The sequence below is a fragment of the Phyllostomus hastatus genome, unplaced genomic scaffold, assembly GCF_019186645.2.
Source record: "Phyllostomus hastatus isolate PE091 unplaced genomic scaffold, TTU_PhHast_1.1 phas_scaffold_1674, whole genome shotgun sequence".
NCBI lineage: Eukaryota > Metazoa > Chordata > Mammalia > Chiroptera > Phyllostomidae > Phyllostomus > Phyllostomus hastatus.
This window is the reverse complement of record NW_025334011.1, coordinates 31,102,796-31,114,919: the sequence shown is the minus strand read 5'-3', so window position 1 is coordinate 31,114,919 and position 12,124 is coordinate 31,102,796.

Here is a 12,124-nt window from a genome sequence, read left to right as displayed (position 1 = left end):
ATGGGAGAACATATTCACCAATACATCTGATAAAGGGTTAATTTCCAAAATTAATGAAGAACTTATACAACTTTCCCTGGTTGGTGTGGCTCAGTGTATTGAGGGCCGGCCTGCAAACCAAAGGGTTGCTGGTTTGATTACCATTTAGGGCACATGCCTGGATTGTGAGCCGAGTCCCCAGTAGGGGGCACATGAGAGGCAACCACACATTGATGTTTCTCTTTCTCTCCTTCTCCCTCCCTTCCACCTTCTCTAAAAATAAACAAATTTAAATTAAAAAAAAAGAATTTGTACAACTCAACACCAAGAAAACAAACAATGCAGTTAAAAAATGGGGAAAGGGCCTGAAAAGACACTTCTGCAAAGAGAATATACAGATGGCCAATAGATAGTGAAAAGATGCTTGACATCACTAATCATCAGCGAACTAAAGGCAAATTAAAACCACAATGAGATATTTCCTCACATCTGTCAGAAAGGCTATCTTCAATAAGTCAACAAACAATGCCCTGGCTGGTGTGGTTCAGTGGATTGAGTGCCTGCCTGCAAACCAAAGGGTCGCTGGTTCAATTCCCAGTTGGGGCACATGCCTGGGTTGCAGGCCAGGTCCCCAGTCAGGGCAGGGAGGGGGAGGTTGTGAGAGACAACCACACACTGATATTTCTCTCCCTGTTTTTCTCCTTCTCTTCCCCTCTCTCTGAAGGTAAATAAATAAAAATCTTAAAATAATAAATAAAAATAAATAAAATCTAAAAGAAAAAACAATAAAAACAAACAAAAACAAGTCTTGGCAAGAATACGAAAAAAAAGTAACCCTTGTGCATTATTGGTGGGAATGTAGATTCATGCAGCCACTGTGGAAAACAGCACGAAGTTCCTCAAAAACTAAACATGGATCTGCCTTCTGACCCAGTGTTTCCGCTTCTGGGAATATATCCAAAGGAACCCAAAACATTAATTCAAAAGAATAGATGCACCCCTATGTTTATTGCATAGATCTGGAAACAGCACAAGTCCCATCAGTAACTGAGTGTATAAAAAAGCTGTGGTACATTTACACAGTAGAATACTACTGGGCTGTTAAAGGAAATCTTACCTTTTGCAACAGCATGAATGGATGCTAAGTGAAACTGTTCCTGAGCTACTAGGGCTCAGGCAACTGGCACCTTTACATATGACCCAACAGTTAGTGTTGAAAGAAACAGGTTTTTTGTTAACAGGGTCCCAACCTTCTGGGGCCTGAGGGCACTCCTGCTCAGAGCCCTCCTCTCCCAAGAGACCCAACATTTCCTTTGCCCCCCAAAAGGCTATAAGCCAAAACCATGCCCAGAAGTTCCCCATATCCTTATCTGCTCTTAAGTCAGCTGCACAAATGGACATCCATCCTCTCTGGAATGTGCTCTTGTGGGTTTCTGAGTTGCCATCCTCTTGCAGCAGCTCTCTCCTTCAGGTTCTGGGGTGCGCTGTTCTCAGCCTCCATGCAGTGGTTCAGGAAAACATGTGTTGTGTTACACTGGATTGTGGTGGAGTCCAGGGAGGAACATGTCCCAAGAGAGTGGCTTCTCCCTACATCCTTCAGAGAAGCAGAAGCTTGCAACTCAGCACTCCTGGTCCCAGCTCAGCTCCAGGCATCTCCCACGAGTCTGGTAGGCTATGCATGTCCCTGCAGCCCCATCAGTTCTGCAGCCATCTTCTCCAGGCAGACCTCCCCTCTCACTGCTGACCTCCTGGATCTCTCTTGCCTAACCTTCAGCCAGTCCTAATTTAAATTCCTGGCCTGGAACTTCCTATGTGACCTCATATCCAGCCCTTCCTAGGATGCATTAGTGTCCCCCATTTTTGTCAGTTCCCCATTGTCGTTTACCCACTTTCAGCTGCCATCTGTAGCCAGGGCAGGAGTTCCCAGTGACACGGGGGTACGGGCTGGGCATCTGCCTCCTCCTGGCTATGTCTCAAGTCCCTGCAGGTTCTCACAGTTAGGAACACAATTCGCCCTGAAAGTGCCCTGGCAGCAGCCCTCTTCCCTTCAGGAAGGCATGTCTATTAGCTTGTCTTTTGCTCTGCAATGTGTCTTAAATGCTGTGTGATCTGCTCTCCCCTTCCCCCAATCCTGCCTGAAGATAAGATTGTGTGAGTTGTTCCCCTATTTTCAAGGGACCCAAGCTCTGCACTCTGTTACAAAATAAGCCAGTCAGAGAAAGACAAATACCATATGATCTCACATGGAACAGACTGACAGCTGTCAAAGGGGAGAGGGTTGAGGGGTTGGGTGAAAAAAGATGAGGAATTAAGCAAAAAACAAAAACAAAACAGACACAGACAATAGTGTGATGACTGCCAGAGGGAAGGTGGAAGAGAGCAAAGGGGGATAAATGGGGACAGAAAGAGACTTGACTTTGGGTGGTGAACACACAATGCAGTATGCAAATGATGTGTTATTGAGCTGTACACTTGAAACCTATATGGTATCATTAACCAATGTCACTCCAATAAATTTAATTTTAAAAGAAAAAATGATTATAATAAAACAATTTTGAAAGTTAAAAATTAGTATGCAAAAAAATTACTCAATTGTTGCAAATTACTGATGAAGATGTTATCTGTGACAAATGTAAGGAAAATAAGAGAGGAACCCATTCAGATGTCAGAGATCTGGACCTAGAGGACCTGGGAAAGAAAATTGCTACCCCCGCCCCACAAAGAAAAACTCATGCATTTTCTTTTTCTTGATCTAAAATCTGCTAGTCAAAGCTCCCACAGCTTTCTCTCAACTCTCTGCTTTCCAAAGAACCATTTCCGTGAAGTTAGGAAAACAAATGGTTAGCTGCCAAAGGACCTGGAAAAGTTTTTAGCCCCAGGAACTGAGGGAAACACAAAGGAGAGACTGACCTGAAACTTAGTGAAAGGGACACTGAAAGCAGAAAAACCTCATCTGAAAACTGCCTGGGGGCATGCCCTCCCAAAGTGGGGATAGATGACCTATCCCCCCCATAAGTAGGTGGGGCACAGGAAGTGTACTGTGGAGCTCATGGAAGAAGTCCAGCTCTCCTGAGGCAGCCACGATGTGGGGAGGGGGGCAGGGAGCCCTTTAAGTCTTGCCAGGCTCGTGATGTCCTGAGCTTCAGCTACCTTTTGACTGCACCCCACACGGTGGAAGAAACTCTGGGGGGAACTGCCCAGCAGAATCCCATTACACCCCACATTCATGAGCAAAATAATTGTTACTGTTTCATCAAAAGTTCAGAAATAACAGAAGTAAAAGCAACAAATCATTAAAGTAGCAATTCGTTAACAGTGACTGAGCAAAACCGCCAGCACTCCAATCCAAACACGGAGTGAGTACAGCTCAGGGCTACATCGTTATAAAACAGCCTATGCAGTGACTGTTTCTTCCTCACAGAGACTGGTTATATAATATTAGAATTTTCTTAAATGATAGGGACTTGGCCGGCAGTTACCTCACATCAAGCCTTCAGAAACAATTCAAGCTTTGCTTCTGATTTCCAGAGGCATAGGTAAGAAAAGACCCTGGTCATGCTAGACTTGCAACATCAGCTAAATTAAGTTTTGCTTGTATGACTAAATTAGTTTCGTCTGCCCAGGGAATGTTCTAGGTTGGTCTCTATTTGTGTTTTATTTGAAAATTGTGTTTTAAGCCAAAAATTATGTGTGTTAGAGGGGTTACATAGCAAGAGATAAATGGACACCTGTTAACCCCACCACATCTCCAATACACCCCTTTAAGAATTAAGAAACATTTATTGATTGATTTCCAGGAGAAAGCCAGTGTCCTAGGCTCTGTAGCTATAAAGCGGAGGGCGGGGGTGGACCTCCAAACATGATGTCTCTCTCAAGAAGCATACAGACTAGTTAGAAAAAAAAGAACAAAACATAAGTACAACGTTGTAAGTGCAGTGATCGAAGCCTGCTATGTTATTACAGACACACAGTGATGGGGACACAGCTTAGCCTCAACGTGGCTGGAGGAGGTTTCAGCTGAGCCGAGTCTCAAAGAAGAAAAAGGCAGGAGCCAGGAGAAGAGGAAGGGAATGGAAATGGGCAGACAGCATAGGAAGGGCAAGGAGGGAACACGCAGTGTGAACAGGGACAACCCTGCACGGTGGCTGGAAATGACACTGGAGAGATAGACAGGGACGTGCCCTGAGAGCGCAGTAAGCTGGTGGGTGTGGACTGAACCATCCCAGCAGGGGCGTGGCACGGTCCGATCTGAGAGCTCTTCGGCAGCTGGCTACACAGTGGCAGAAGGGAGACAAGGTCGGAGCAAGGATCAGTGAGGGCTGGGCCAGTGTGGGCTGGAGCTGGCTTTTACCATCTCACAAAAGCCAGTTAAGTTTTTAGGAATTTGAGAAAGACATTATTCAGTCTTTGGTAGCTTGAAATCAGCCATGATGGGAATATTTACTGTCTCTGCCCATTTATTTACTTCAGCCTTGGAGTTACCCACCGCGTGACTTATCTGATTAGTAAATTTGCGGGAAATAATTGGGTTCATTATCCTCACCCTCACCCCTTGTGTCTTGGCTTTTGGGAGTGAGCTGCCCCAAGCAGCATAAGCTCTCCTTTGCTCCTCTAGGGCCCAGGGATGTGAGCGCTGGGAGCAGGACCCTGCCTGGGTGGATAGACCTGTGAACTGTTGGACTTCAGAATTAGCAAGCTGAGCTCCCCATTGGGTAAGTCAGACAGGGAGGGAGAGAGCTATTTTCTGAGCCCCCTCAATACACATGGAAAGAACTGAAATGTCAGTATCCCCACACCACCCCCAAAGCTCTTTGGCTTCCAGGCAAAGTGCCAGGACCACCCTGGCAACTGTTAGATCTGGTTCAAGGCAAGGGGCAGTAGCAGCTTGTCCCAGGCAGATCCCCAAACCTGTCCCCAAGGCTCCCTTTTCTCTGACTTCCCAATGTGCTAGGGCAGCCCAGCCCGGGCTCTCCTGTTGCTTCTTCTGTGCTGAGCCCTTCCTTGTTTCACTGTCCCAACTTTAATAAATACACTCACACAGCACCTTGACTCGTGCCGTGAAACCTTTCCTCCACAAAGCCAAGAACCCACATACAACAGCTGGCCCTCGGCAGACCTGTTCAGGGCCAGGCCCCTGTCTGGTAGCACTATGTGGTTGGTTACTTCAGGTCTCTGAGTTTGGAAAAGCCACCATACCAGCTTCCCCTGTTTGTCAGGTTGACTAGGTGGTTTCTTTTTCATCCACAACATAAAATATTAGAAAGTCAGGGGATCAAATATTACTTAAAGATATTTGGGCTCAAAGAAAATGAGTTAGAAAAGGTGATCACAATAAGAAAAACAAAGCCAAGAGAGGCCTTACTAATTTAGTGACACAGTTAGTTTTAGAGTGGTAGGAACTTCCATATGTTTCTAAACCAGGGAAGAAGGCCCAAGAAAGGAAAAGATGGTCAATAGAAGAAACAAGAATAATTTTTGGAGCAAATCCCTCAAGGAATTTATAATCATGTGGCTTTCACAGCACTTGGTAAATATGTCCCATATCTGACAAATGACAGAGGTGAAACCGCAAACTTGTACATTCTAAATGCAATATATATGGGTAGTCATTCTTGTAAGATATCCCCAAAGAAATTGGCATAACAATTCCAAGTCACCCTTATGGTTGGTACTTACAATTTAAGGCAATTATTAATATTTGAGGAGTTGTAGATAAAACTGATTCCCTTAAAAAAAAAAAGGTCGCTATAATGAGTATTGTTAACCTAAAAGTAAAAAGGCAAAGTGAGGGGCAACAAGCATTTATTTGAGATCACAGAAGAATTGCAACCTGGGGCATAGATTCCGGTGGAAATCCAAATTATGTCCTGATGAGGTGGGTGAAGACAAGGGGTTTCACAAGGAAGGAAAGGGAAAGAATTACACGAATACAGGAAAGGAATTTCTGTTGGTGTTAACAAGCTAAGTTACTCTTTAGCTATGCATGGCTGGTTACTGATTCTAAAGAATGTCCAAAATCATTAGTTTTGTTTGTGGTCAGGAAACCCGCTTTCCTATTAGTTTTACAAATGATTGTTTCTAAGACAACATTGCTTGGCCCCATCCAAAGGTTCAAACATTCCAAAGTTTCAAGGAGTAAGACATCCAAGGCAGTTCCTTGGGAATGACGGCCTGACTCCACTTGAAAATGGCTCACGTCAGCTTTCACAGCAGCAAGAAATCCAACACCAGTTTTCAGGTTTCTCCCCAGAGCTGTGGTCTGGGAAGTCCTAAGTTGTAGCTGCCACCCAGAGGTCAATAAAATGTAGAAGATCACTGCAGGTGGTCCTAGATGCTCACAGCCCTGGGCTGAGAATAGTCAAAGGGACGTGAAAGGGGGTGCTCATCCATCCATCAAAGCAACCACCCAGCCTGTGTACTTGCTGCGGCCGCAGCACTCCCAATCTGGCACAGGTTCACCTTCTAAGCCCTGTGCTGAAGTCTGCTGGCTGAGAGCCTCAGAAATCTAGTCCCTGGGCTCCTAGCCTCCATGATGATCCAGGGGGAGCATCTAAGTGAGTAGGGACTAGAGGGATGCTGACAATATCTGCCTTAGCCTCTTTGGACCTCTGCTTTCTCCGTGCCCATTCCTGTTCCTGTCCTTGTTAAGAATCAACAACAGGCCTGGCTGGGTAGCTCAGTTGGTTAGAGCATCATCCCCATACACCAAGGTTGCAGGTTTGATCCCTGGTCAGGGTACATATAAGAATCAACCAATGAATGCATAAATAAGTGGAACAACAAATTGATGTTTCTCTCTGTCTTAATATTTGAGGAGTTGTAGATAAAACTGATTCCCTTAAAAAAAAAAAAAAAAGGTCGCTATAATGAGTATTGTTAACCTAAAAGCAAAAAGGCAAAGTGAGGGGCAACAAGCGTTTATTTGAGTTTCTCCCTTCTTCTCTCTCTAAAATCAATTTTTATTTTATTTTTTATAAAGATTTTATTTATTTATTTTTAGAGCGAGGGAATAGGAGTGAGAGAGGGAAACATCATTGTGTGGTCCCCACTGGGGACCTGGCCCACAACCCAGGCATGTGCCCTGACTGGGAATCAAACTGACGACCCTTTGGTTTGCAGCCCACGCTCAATCTACTGAGCCACACCAGCCAGAGCTAAAATCAATTTTTAAAAAATCAACAACAGGGTACCCAGTAATAGAAGACCAGATGGAAAGCCTGCAAAGCAGCACAGGAGGAGTCAGGACCCTGCAAGTGGGGTGACTGAAAGAAAAGCACAGAAGAATATGGACACTGGCAGAAGACAGGAGATCTGAAGGCCAAGAGGCTCTCCTGGCTCTCCTCCCTAGTGCAGAGCCAGTGGGAAAACTAGAGTAGGCAGCTGCTCACCTATTGTAGGGGATCATGGCTGCAGTACCCTGGGGGGCTCTGTAATGGGCTGGAATGTACAGCTGGAACCTGAAGGTAAGAGTTATATGTTCTTCTGGACCTTCTAGGTGTCTGCACATTAAGACCATCTGGGCAAGGTCACCCCTTCCCTTTTGTGACAGCATCATAGGCTGAGGAGCTATATGAAATGGTCAAATCCAGGACTCACTAATCCATACAGGGCCTTGTGTGAATGACTAAGAGGGTTCATTCCCCTGGGAAGATGCAAGCCCACACCCAAGTGTGTAGCTTGGCAAGTACAGTGCCAGCAGCACTTCAGCATGCGTTCCTCCCTGTGGCAAAGCACCACCATGCAGTGAATAGCCTGTACACCTGTGCAGAGCAGCCTCAACCAAATCCTAGCAAGACTAAACCACAGCAAGTCCATAGTAGCCAATGTATGTAAGGTAAGTTTGGGCAGCCTTATTTACCATTTAGTCATTTTTTGTTAGCATCACTTCCTAGTTATCATAAAATGACTTCTTAGTTTAGAAATAGTGTTGAGAAGGATAGAAAGGATTTACATGATGCTCCAAAGATAGAAAGAATCCAGTTCCATAGGAGAGATATAAATCTTAGACTAAGTAAAGGGGAAATATGAACTGAGCAAACTAGTGTTCATAAATACAAGGTGGGGGCATCATAAGACGGCATCCCTTACAATCCAGCAGAGTCAATACTGACTGTAATTAGCACAAGCGTATAAGCAGGATGAATCACATTGAGAAATGGGTTTTTGATCTTGAAAGGTCACATGAGAACCAGGGATGAAAACAAGGCTGAAGATCTCCCAGAAATGGCAAAAGAGTGAATATCGTGAGACAGGTTGCCTCTCACCACCTGCCTGCCCCCGTCTCCAAAACATTAGGCAAAAGAAGCAAATGAGCCTTAAGCAGCATCAAGGAGACAGGATGGGAAGGAGGAGAGCATTTTTTAAATTATATGAATATTGAGATACTATAGAATCAGGTTTAGAACAAATTTTCTCTCCTCAAATTCTCCAGGGTCTGATTCAGGCCCAAGCAATACTCGCACATAGCTCACCATATAAACTGTGTCTTGCAGCTTACATAGAATGGCCAACTTTTTAGATAATCATTTTTACATAATGAGCTCATTATTGAACATTGTGATCATACTTAGTCACATGAAGAACACAGGTAAAACAGCTCAGTGTTACTGTTTTATTCTTTTGAAGTCAATGGGGATTGATCAGTGCTCAAATTTCAAACCTCCTTCTGACAGCTACATGGCCGTTGACACTTCCACCGGCTTCCTCTTCTCTGCAGGTTTTCTGCTATGCCTCCGAGACGCAGCACACTTTCCTTGCTTCCTCTCCAGCTGCTCCCTTTGCTCTCCTCTTCAACTTTCTGTTGCCTTTGCGTACTTCTCAGACTGGAGGAACTCTCTAGCATCCAGCCCTCACGGATGAGATCTCTGAGAATGACTCCTAAGCTCATATTTTCAAGCCTAAGCTCTCTCCTGAGGTTCAGGCCCATTTTCCCAAATGGCAGTAGACACCACACAGCTATCCTACAGCTACTTCACACACCTACCCCACGAGTACTTCATATTCCTCAGACAGAACTTACTGTCTTCTTACCAACACTGCTGCCCAGTCCATCTCAGCGAATGGCCCTGTGTCTATCTAGTCACCCAGAAAATCTTGTCTTCAATGAAAAGACAAAGCCAGCCCCATTGGCTATTGTGGCACCATATGACCTTGCTAAACATGACTGCCATTTACTCTTCTGAGCTTGTCCCCCGGCCCCCCACCCCCCACTGATGGGAAATTACTGGAAAGCAAGAACAGAACTAACTGCTCCCTACAGCCAGAGGCAGAAGATAACATTGGAACAAACAGCAGTGTGGGGAACCACTTCAAGTGGCATGGAATTGTAGCTCAGCCTCCACATGGAAAACCAGTGGGGAGCGAGTGGCACACAGGACCACACCTGCAGAGAGGTTGTCCCATGGGAATCAGGCCTGCATCATATCTAGGCTGCTATGAGGCTCGCTTTTGCTAAAACTCCCTTACCCTGAATTGAGGCAGCAAGGGCTTACTGCAGCTTTCTAAAATCTGAGCTGAACCTCCCAAGAATGGAGTGTGACCAGTTCAACCACTTTTCTGCTTGGTCTACAACATCCTTCTCTTTGAAGTAATTAGCAACATTCTTTCATTTGTTATCTGTAAAAGGTAGTCCCCTGCATTTACTATGCACAGTGAACCTGTGCATAGTAAATGAGGACTACCTTCCATGTAATGTACCCAGAAAAGCAATAAAAGCCCATCCAGGCAGGGGCTGACCCCCTCTCTCTCTCTCAGAGAGTGACCATGCCGTCCCTTTTTCTCCACAGGACTTCTGTAGTCTGTGTGTATTTGTTCTCTAGCAGCCACAACATACATGGATCCTGCCGGCCAGGACCCGGTCACCCTGCAGCCTCCTGTTTCAACACGCCGACAGCCCAGGGGCCACACAACAGCACCCCCACAGTTTTAAAATCCAATTATAATCCAATAAAAGCTCAAAGCCCCCACCTTCCAGTGCTGGTGTATCTCTCCCCACCATGCCCCTCTCCTTTCCTGGAGAGTGAATGAAAACTTTATTCTCTACACTTTCTTCTCTGTGTGAATTCTTTCACAGCCTGTGTCAGTGACCACCCTAACATTCAACAGGTCCCTTCCTCTTGCCTGTCATATCTAATCACCTGAAACTTTGTCCACCCCACCTATGCAAAAGCTCTCAAATATACCCCCCTTTTCATTGTAGCCAAACACAAGGGTGAGCAAAAGTAGGTTTAGTGTGCCATTATGACATTCTTTTGAGTTAATAAAGCTATTGTAATAACAACCTGCATGTCTTTTTCCAAACAACTATAAAGCTATTTTTGCCACCACTATATGTACAATTTTTGCTGCTGAGATGGCAGCCCATTCTATATCTGATGTCAAGCATTCTTGGAAGGACCCAGCCCTTTAAAAAAAATTCCTCCTGCTGTGGATCCCTGAAATTCATTTAACAGACAAGGTTTTGTTACAAAATTATCAATACTCATAAATGGAAAAGGCTCTGGAAAGGTAACAACACACCACATTAAAAACACACCAAAGGCCCTGGCTGATATAGCTCAGTGGATTGAGTGCAGGCCTGAGAACCAAAGGGTCACCGGTTCAATTCCCAGTCAGGGCACATGCCTGGGTTGCAGGCCAGGTCCCCAGATGTGGGCATGTGAGAGGCAACTACACACTGATGTTTCCCTCTCTTTCTCCCTCTGTTCCCCTTTCCCTAAAAAAAAAAAAAAAAAAAATTGAATAAATAAAATCTTTTAAAAAAACACCACCACCAATGTGTCACTGCTGTATCATGTAGCCTCCCAGTGGAAAAGGTTGTTGGGACAAATAGAGAGTGAGCATGAGAAATTGGAAGGTGAAGAATAAGAGCAGAAAAGAAAGGGTGCTGGGACAGAGAGCTGGTAGTGGCATTTCATGAGCAGGCAGGCAAAGAAAGCAGGCGTGAGCCCACCAAGCCAGAATCAACTAAAATATACTTTTGTATTAAAGGTGAATAAAAATATTCACGAGATGGCAGCCAAGGTAGACAGAAAATTGTTTTATATAAAAAGATTCATAGAGACTCTTCCCTTGTTTCTATAATTAACAGAGTGGAGCAGTTTCCCAGAATTACAATAAGACCCAAAGAATGGTCAAGTCCTAAATTTATGTGAGGTCTCTGAAATTACTGCAGTGGGAAATACTGCCTCAGCACCTCCAAGTCCACACAGAGACCTTCATCTGGGAGTTTTCACAGCTAACTCTTCAAAACTCAGCTGTCATTGCTACAACATTCCATGAATATCCAATTGTCTCTGCAAAAAGTGCATTTTGCCAGGAACATTTTTCTGCCTCCTTGGGATCATATTGAATTAAGTTGGTAAGAATTGTTTCATGTGAATTCCACATTGGAATAACTCCTAGTATATTCTAAGTCATTTTCTCCCTAGTTTCCAGCAGAACCAGAAAGAGAAATGGATGAGGCTGAGAATAACAAGGGGGAAATAGTGGTAAGATTTAAAGCTGTATCTGCTGGAGAACTGAACTAGAGCCCTTATGAAAGAAGGAGTGTGCCCCTAGCATCCAGTGGTGAAGAAGATCTGAGGAGAACAACCTCAGGGAAAACTGTATTCCTGCTCATCAGGGCATCATGTCTGAACATTTAATAACTGTCTACTGGCCTATGACCAAGGGAACAGGAGCTCTGTGCACAAAACCAGAAAAGGGTTAATGTAGTCTGGTGAGAGGAATGCTGGGGTTTTGTGGGTGCAAAGGCCACGGGAAATCCAGCTAAGATTTTGTAGCCAGGTGCATTGTATGTAGTCTGTCTGAAAGCCTATATGGATACATTTTTCATGAAAACAGGATACTTCTCAAATTGCAAAATCATTTATGACAACTGGCCAGGCATGAAGTTAGCCCCTATGTGTACAATAGTTGCTTTTATATGTCAACCTGACTAGGCCACGGCGGGCCCAGATATTTGGTCAAACATTATTCTAGGTGTTTCTGTGAGGGAGTTTTTGGATGAATTTAACATTTAAATTGATACTTGAACACATATTAAAATAAAATTAAAAAAAATAAAAAATTTAAAAAATAAAAAAAATTTAAATTGAAAAGACTGAATGAATAAAGCAGATGGCTCACCCTCATATGGGTGGGC